This window comes from Zalophus californianus, chromosome 8 (assembly GCF_009762305.2).
Source record: "Zalophus californianus isolate mZalCal1 chromosome 8, mZalCal1.pri.v2, whole genome shotgun sequence".
Classification (NCBI taxonomy): Eukaryota; Metazoa; Chordata; class Mammalia; order Carnivora; family Otariidae; genus Zalophus; species Zalophus californianus.
The window spans coordinates 130212882-130222120 of record NC_045602.1 but is presented as its reverse complement, the minus strand read 5'-3'; positions in this window follow the sequence as shown (position 1 = coordinate 130222120).

The window sequence follows — 9239 nt, the reverse complement described above, 5'->3', positions numbered from 1 at the left end:
TCAAGCACACACAAATAACTGCTGTCTTTTCTTTTTTAAGGCAAAAGTTTTGTTAGAGTAAGCTCATTCTAGAGAACTTTTGCTTGTGCTCGCTTGTGACCATGGAAAGCTTATCATGCCAGAGATTACCCCCATAGCTCTACCCATCCTGATCTGGTATGAGCCCTTGGGCAGAGAGAGACTGTTTGTTACCATCTACTGAATGGACTGCTGTGATTCACATAGGACGTGGCACTTCATTCCGAGGGAAGATCCTTTGAGAGGGTGATGGGGAAAGTACTCAACTGGGGGGAGAGACAGGGCAAGACCAGGTTAGTGTCCTGCTGGGAAGGTACCCTGTTGTGTATCTTCTGCGGTGTTTTTCTTTGCAAACCCGTTGGCAAGAACGGGCATCAGGCTCGGGGAGAATCTTAACAGATGTGGGTGCATCCGCATCTGTGAGTGGGTCCTCCTGATACTGGAGGAGGCCAGGGATTACATTCTCATGGCCTTAAAATCTGATGTGAACCCTGCCTGGCTACATCCTTTGCAGGTGGATGCCCTCTCCTCCCTCTAAGGGTTGTCTGTCCTTTGGCCTCAATTCATCTAAAATTGGGGTGAGGTGGGCACTCGACTCTGACAGCAAGATTAACCCGGCCCTTGAGATAAACTGAAATGGAAGTATCGAAAGCCTTCTCCCACCTGATAACCCACAGTGAAGTGTTCTATCAGGATTGAAATGTATGAGGATTATTTTTACGTAAGTAAAAAGCTAATGTTCCTTTTCGCGACGCATTTCAGACATCTTTCCAAGGTATAGCCGTTTCTGGTTAGTCCTTTTTAAGTACCTGCAATGATACAAAAATGTTTCATCAGCTATCGCTCTACAGTACTCCTGTTTCCCCCAAACTCGTAAATAGTCTTGATCATCATTGTGGCATAGTTTTCCTTCCGCCACAGTTGACCTCAGGGTAGCTTCCCACCTGAGGGATTGCTGGGGCAAAGATGAACGTTTCCACATGTGCTTGGAGTAGTTTGCCTAAGTGTGCATCATATCTGTATTTTCTCTGCCCTGATCTCGGAAGCTGATGCTCCAGTAGATTGTGATGTGAGCACCCCACTATAATCTAGCACATTGTCTTTGTTGCAGGAGCCCAGAAACTTAAGCAGTACAGATGCCATAAAACTTGCTCATTTGAGAGCCTACCTCTTGGCATTTTCCTTGATGGGTTCCTTGTATTCAAAGCTCTGTTTTTGATACCTGATGGAAGATTTAAGGGAATCTCAACTTCTCCACTTTAAACTGTCAACTATCTCCGTGAAACTGGGGGGAAAAAACGAATAAACTTCCGTATTTCCCCGACCCTCTGCCTTCAATTGGTGCCCCCAGAATCTGTTTATAAAGACAAGTTCCCTTCTGGGAAAGGAATTGTTGCTTTGTATGGGCTAGTCGCATTTGCAGGGAGGGTCTGGGGAAGGTTGGAGGAGGCCCCTCCCTCCAGGTGGAGATTGTACCTTGTTGGGCAGGCAGACCTACCCGCTGTGCAGAAGGGGAGGGCAGTCTGTGGAAGGTGGTGGTTTCTCCCTTTGTGTCTGGAAGTGCCAGCTTGAGCCAGGTGACAGTTGAGCTAAACCACAGCATCAAGGAAGGTATTGAAAGGCCTTTATGTTTACAGGAAGCTCTTCAGTCCTTTCAAAGGCAACCCTCGCAGCAACATGACCTTCTTACAATGCAGCAGGTGGCTCGGTCCCAAAAGGGAAAGTCAGCATCCATGGAACATCCAGAAACAGCAGTCAGTCAGAGGTTAGATAATGTGGGTACATTTCTAGTCAGGGGATAGGAAGGGTTCATGAGATCACTGGCTGGTCATTTGGGAAGTTCAGGTCAACGCTTAGCCTGGGTGCCCTGGGGCAAGATAATTTGTAGGACCTCAGATAACTCAGCTGCAAAATGGGGAGAACTTTTGATGTACAGGATTATGGTGAGGTTAGACAAGAGCATGAAAACAATCTGGGACACAGGAATTCCTGAGTTTAGTATGGTAGCCACCCTTGTTTCTCCTGGTGGGTTCAGAAAATTGACACTCTCCTTAGGCAGAATTTGCCTCAACTCTGGGTCAGGAGGTGCCCAGCAGTGGGCAGCTTCTTTATCTTGAAGACAATGTTTTTGTAGCTCATAAACCAGAGGGTGTGCATGCAATGGCCCTATTTCATCATTCCCTGATGGATTGCTTTGAAAGTGCAGGGGGAGGGGCACCTGGGTGGCTCAGTTGGTTAAGCGACTGCCTTCGGCTCAGGTCATGATCCTGGAGTCCCAGGATCGAGTCCCACATCAGGCTCCCTGCTCAGCAGGGAGTCTGCTTCTCCCTCTGACCCTCCCCCCCCTCATGTGCTCTCTCTCTCTCATTCTCGCTCTCTCAAATAAATAAAATCTTAAAAAAAAAAAAGTGCAGGGGGAAATAGGCCAGTAGGGGTAATTTTTAAGGTGGGTTTTCACGTAAGCAACAGGGTTTACCACATTTCATTGGTTCCTGTATGTACATTTTAACCCCCTCCCCCCACTGCTATTGACACACCAAGATCTCCCGATGCCCGTGGTTGGAAGTAACAAAGTGACAGAACACTGCTCTCCTAGGCCCCCCCTTCCTTGGTGTTGCGGAAGTTCATTCTGAGTCTTACCAAAAAGCTGTATTTTGGCTAAGCCTGTGTTTCTGACGTGCGGCTCAATCCCAGGACCCTGGGATCATGAACTGAATGGAAGACATGCCCCCAAATGCATTCATTTAAAGAAGGCACTTTTTCCAGTGGAGAAAGCCTAAGGTTTTTGTAAACGCTTGATCCTACCAGATCCCTCAGTTCTGTTCTCTTATTTCCAAACAAAATCATGAAGCACTTAAATAAGGAATGCCCATTTTTATTTTTAAGATTTTATTTGAGATAGAGCTAGCATGTGCAAGAGTGCACATGAAGGCGGGGAGGGGCAGAGCGAGGAGGAGAAACAGGCGATTAACCAACTGAGCCACCCAGGTGCCCTGGGAATGCCCATTCCTTTTGAAAATTTAGTGTTTTTTTTTTTTTTTTTTTGCTTTTGCATAACCAATACATCTCTTTGGCCACCTATTTCATTTGAAGTCACAGGCAGTAAGTACATTATTCATAAGGGGCAGAGAATGTCATCTTTCAGAAGGATCTAAAAGTGAATGCATCTTGAGTTGAAGGAAGTATAAATTCTAAAGTGAACTTTTTAAGGAAAGCTGGGAAAAGGTTTAGCTAGGAAATTAAAGTACATTTTGCCATAAAATGTAACTGGCAAAGTGGCATGACTCCAAATATGAATTATGATCATAGTGAATTTGCATTTTTTAAATTAAGGTTTATGTCACGTATCCTATTAGCGTCAGGTATGGGACATATTTGATTCAGTATTTATACATCGTGTATTGTGAAATGATCACAGTGATTAGGAATCCCCATTTCTGTTCAAAGAAAATGGGTTGGCTTTCCAAGAGATCAGTCTGATAACACCCAAAGAAGCCATTGCTTTTGGCCAATTACGGCTGCTCTGTAGGGATTTAAGACCTTGGTACACATGAAAATTCAGACTTTTGCCTGGAAAAAAAAAAAAAAAACCCTAGGTCCATATCAGTTGGCTGTAACCAATTCCGGCTATTTCTGAATGTCAAAAGAAAAACAGCATTAGTTAAACTAGGCCAAAATCAGGATAAGGAAGTAAATTTACCTCTCAAAAGTGGACTTCACAATTGTGGTATTTAAGATAAGACCTTGCAAATGTGTTCCAAAGAAGCATCAAGCTCTGCATTTTAAAGTCAAAAGTATATTTGAAAGTGATCCTTTTGGGAGAAGAAACATCCTAAATGGCCTGCAGAACTGCCCCTCTGTCCCCTCCCCTATTCTTTCCCTCCCCTGCAAACTTTTGTAAACAACTTACTATTTTAAGCAAAAGAGTTAAGTTGAAAGGAATAGGCGCGAAACAGATGAAATTAATTTTATTATTTTTTTAACGATTTTTAAAAAATTTATTTATTGAGAGAGAGAGAATGATAGCATGAGAGGGGGGAGGGTCAGAGAAGCAGACTCCCTGCTGAGCAGGGAGCCCGATGCGGGACTCGATCCTGGATCTTTAGGATCATGACCTGAGCTGAAGGCAGTTGCCCAACCAACTGAGCCAACCAGGCGCCCCGAAATTAATTTTATCCTGAGTGGATCATTGTGGGTCCTTAAAAGCTATGAAACCAAGGACCCTCTGTGTCTGCTGGTACGCGCTCTAGCTAGACCCAGTGTTGAAGACACTTGTCCCCTTTTTCCTATTTCCCATGAATCCATTTGGGGGTTTTGTTTTTGTTTTCTAACGTTTGCTCATACTCTGATGGGAAAAATTATTTCCATTCACTTCTCGAAACGTCCCGAGTTAATTGACATATCAGAGACCAATAATAATCTTCATCTTCATTTTTCTCACATGGTGAAAACCCCTGAGAAGAAGAGGAGACGCTCATGGAATTTAAGATTGCTGCTCTTGGGGATTGCGCAGGCCAGTGAAATAGGGGGGAAATTGGAGGGGACGGCTTAGGTGGCCAATTTTCTATTTTTATCAAGTAAGGAGGATTAACAACGGCACAATAAATATCTTTCACATCCACATGGCACTGTGCACTCTTAAAATGTTTACTTGTTGATTTGCTATCTACTCATAATATTTAAAAAAGGGGAAATCATGGCTCCTACAAATAGAAAAGGACACGTGTCAAAGATCGTACTAACAGATTTACTGCCGATTCAAAGGAGAATCACCCCCCCAAAAGCAGGCAATCAGGAATATCGAAGTGAATTTACAAATAGGTGGAAAATGTAGTCAGGACCCACAAGGCAATAATCACTTGCATTCCACTGGATAAAATTCATTTGCATTTCTATGGGCAAGAGTCATGTGTATTATGGTTGTTTCTCAACAGAGTTGTGAAATAGCTCAAAGACAATGAAAGGCACAGGTAGCTTGGATAATAACTTGCAGAAACCTGGACACCAGGGAGCTGGGATTATATGTGCCTGTTAACCGTATCCCCAATACGCTGAACGTTGTAGGTCCTCAGTGAAGATAACTTGAATGAATGAATGTTCTGTGGAATTGTTCCCTAAACCTCCTATGTCTTTTTGGAGGTAAAAATAGTACCATACAAACCAAATGGTATTATTAAATCCTAGGTAGATACTGTTGCTTCTGGAAAGCTCTTAAGGAGTTCTTATTTTTAAAAAGGGGTCTGTATGTATGTGGTGGGGGGCGGGAAATGGGACCGGGAGGATGAGATTAGTGTTAGAGACACAGCTTTGCTAGAGGTTTAAAAATTACTTAACCTCACATTCAAACCTGGTGGGTCTCAACCAAGGACAATTTTGCCCTCCAGGACATTTCACAATATCTGAAGACATCTGTGGTTGTCACAACTGGGAGCGGGGAGGGGACCTGCTGCTGGCTTGTAGAGGAGAGAGACCAGGGATACTGCTATAAACATCCTACAATGCACAGGAAAGCCCCCAGGATAAAGGATCATTCAGTCCAAATGTCAATAGCACCCAGGTTGAGCAACTCTGCTCTAGGGAACACCTAGAGCATTCACCCAAAATCATTCAGAGAGAATATTCCAGGCACCCAAAGAACTTCATTTCTTCTCCCCACAGCTGGAGTTTACCCAAAAGATTTGTAATAACTCTGAGTTCCTGGGGCACCTGGGTGGCTCAGTTGGTTAAGCATACGACTCTTGACTTAGGCTCAGGTCATGATCTCAGGATCGTGAGTTTGAGCCCCATGTCGGGCTCCATGCTTAGCGAAGGGGGGGGTCTACTTGAGAGTCTCTCTCTCTCTCTCTCTCTCTCTCTCTCTCTCCCCCTCTGCCCCTCCCCCAATCAAGCTCGCTCTCTTTCTCTCTCTCTTTTAAAGATTTTCTTTATTTATTTGACAGAAAGACACAGCAAGAGAGGGAACACAAGCAGGGGGAGTGGGAGAGGGAGAAGCAGGCTTCCCGCCAAGCAGGGAGCCCGATGCAGGGCTCGAGCCCAGGACCCTGGGATCATGACCTGAGCCAAAGGCAGACGCTTAACCGACTGAGCCACCCAGGCGCCCCATAAATAAATAAATCTTAAAAAAGTAATAATAATTTTGAGTTCCCATGTTCCATGCCTCCATTTCATCTGTGCTATGCCCTTGACCTCTTGTCTACTTACTGCCAACGTGCTTAGAAACAGCAAGAGCCGGCTTGGAGATGGATGTAAACAAGGCTTCAAGGTGGGCTGTACCGAGATCTCAAAATAGATCATTGCCTCAGCCTACCACCTGTTGGTGAGGTTGGACAGCCTCTGTGCACCTCAGTGTATGTGTTTTCTGGAAAGCAGGGGCTGGACTAAGTTGGCTTCTCTGTTAAAGACCTTTCTGTTGCCGGTGTTAGTTCCGGGAGCTTCCTATACTCAGGGCCTGCTGGATGGAGAGGGCTCTCAAGAGTCCCTGAACGAGACTGCAAGCAGAACCCCGAGGTGACCACTCCCAGGACCATGGGGAGAAGGCAAGGCCGGGCCAGGAGGAGAGAAGTGGTGTCCTCCTGAGTGGGACCCCCAGTTACCCGCCCAGCCAATCACTGCCCTGCCCTGTCCCTGCTCTTCTCCTGGCCCCTAGCACTGCGCTCAAAGGCCCCATGGGCCTCTCTCCTGCCTCATGCATCTAGATCTCTCTCAAGATGAGATAAAAGCTTTTAAGTGCCTCTCTTCCTGAGATTGCATTGCTCGAAGTCTTTTGAGACGTGTCTTCTCCAATGCTTATAAAATTGTACTGAAAAAAAAAATTGAGAAAATACAAAAACAATAAAAATCATCCCTCTTTTCACATGAAAATGTTATTACCTCTGGAGAGTAAGAGGGGGCTCCTTGGTCTTTTAAAAAATTATTCATTTAGGGGCACCTGACTGGTTCAGTTGGAAGAGCATATGACTTGATCTCGGGGTCGTGAGTTTAAGCCTCACGTTGGGTGTAGAGATCACTTTAAAAAAAAAACTTTAAAAAGATAAAATAAAAAATAAATGATTATTTATGTAAAACCATTGTAAAAGTGATACATGTTTACTAAAGAAAGAACAGAAAGAGCAGATTAAAAATAGGGAAAATTATAAGATCCACGTGGATGGACCACCCTCATGCAAGATGTTAACAACAAGGGGACTGCTGAGTTTGGGGTAGGGGTGAGGTGGAGTAGATATGGAGTGGGTGTATGGAGCTCTTGCTACTATCTGCTCAAGTCTTCTCTAAATCCCAAACTACCCCCCAAAATAGTCTATAAACTATATTTTAAATATCTACCTAGAATCTTTTTGTCCAGAGATGACCAATGGACAAATACTATGGTGGTCATTTTTCAGGGAAAAATAAAAATATTCCTAGTAGTTGGGGGAGGAGGAATTGTAGGAGCTTCCCTTCCACGAGTATTACCACGTGCATGCATTGAGCTGAGGGCTTCCCAGTTCTCATGACTGCACTGAACTCTTCCAAATCTGTAATAACGAGCATTAGAGTGCTTCCTCCGTGTAGCCATCCTTCCAGTTGTTTTATATTTACCATGAACTCATTTAAATCTTCCAACAATCCTTTTTTTTTTTTTTAAGGTTTTATTTATTTGACACAGAGAGAGAGGGCGAGAGGAAGCTCAAACAGGGGGAGTGGCAGGCAGGGGAGAAGCAGACTTCCTGCTGAGCAGGGAGCCCAGTGGGGGCCTCGAACCCAGGACCCTGGGATCATGACCTAAGCCAAAGGCAGCCGCTTAATCGACTGAGCCACCCAGGTGCCCCAACCTTCCAACAATCCCTTGAGGCTGGCACTATCCCCACTTTACAGATGAGGACACTGAGGTCTGGCCGTTTGTAAGTTGTCTCGGAAAGTGATGTGGGATCTCTGATGACAGAGCCACTGTTCTTATTCCAGCTTTTAGAAAAAGTGAGCACAGTCTGATGATGGTGGCCACTGATGGGTTCCACAAGGGCCGCAGGGAGCTTGGAGCAAAGGGTCACAATCTCTGGTCTTTTCTGTCAGCCTGTGTGGGAACGGAGTGGAGAAAAGTGTCTGGGGTTTGCAGCTGATGTGAGGTGGGTGGGGCTTAAGGGGGACTTCCAGGGGAGCAGGTGGGAGAGGGTGGGGCCTACTTTGATGCCCCAATCAGAGCATCCAGGTGTCTCCATTTCCTCTACTCAACAAGCATTTATTGAGTGTTGACTGTGTGCCACCCCATGTGCTCAGCACTGTGGCAGACAGGAGAGAAAGCAGAAAGCAAAGCAGACCGGCTCTGTTAGCCAAACAACGCTATTTTCCCTTCCCAGGTGCAATGCAGCAATTCTAATGGTATGCTTCGTTTCTTGGGGGACTTCATTGTGACAGGACATAAGTCACGCTTTTCCGTTTGGGATCCGCTTTCCTTCATCCAAGGTCTCAGGCTCAGATACCTGGTGGCTCACAGCAAACATATTAAAAGGCACCCATACTCCACGTGAAATATATTAGGTGTAACTACTTAAAACTTTGCTTTAGTTACAGGTTTATAGGGTTTTACACTTTAAGGCTCTTCAATTACATACAGATTTTTAATTCCCCCCCGCCTGACTTTTCCTTCTGTCACCACCACTCATTTTCTTCCTGTTCTTAAAGCTTTAGCAGGCCCTTGAAAGCTAATGGACCCTAGACACTGTGTGGAAGTGCGTGAGCAACTAAGTGTGGATGTGGGTCTGGGTGGAGGAGTCAGGTGTGTGTGTGAGATTCTCAGCATGCTTGAATGTGTGTGAGTGACTGAGAGGGCAAGTGTAAGCCCCAGAGGTGGCCGAGGGAGAGAATGAGTGCGTGCACGTGTGTGTGATTGTGAATCCCAGGGATCCAGGTGGGAGAGTGAGGGTGGATGAGGGGGACTGAAAGTGGAGTGAGGTAGGGCGTATGTCCCTGTGCGGTTGTGATTCTGGGGCACACGTGTGTGAGGCCTAAGATTCAGATGGGTAGATGAGGGGGAACCAACGGGGGGCGAGTGTGGTAGGGTGTACAGGTGTGTGATCGGGATGTCAGGGGGTGAGGCGGCAGGGTGTGTGTGCGGGTGTGCAGTGTGATTGTGGGTGGCAGGGTGCGCAAGTGGTTGTGAATGGGGATGACGATGGGGAACAAGCGGGTGAGAATGAGTGCGTGTCTGCAGGGCTCAAGTGTGAAAGTGCATGTTGGTGCCAGCG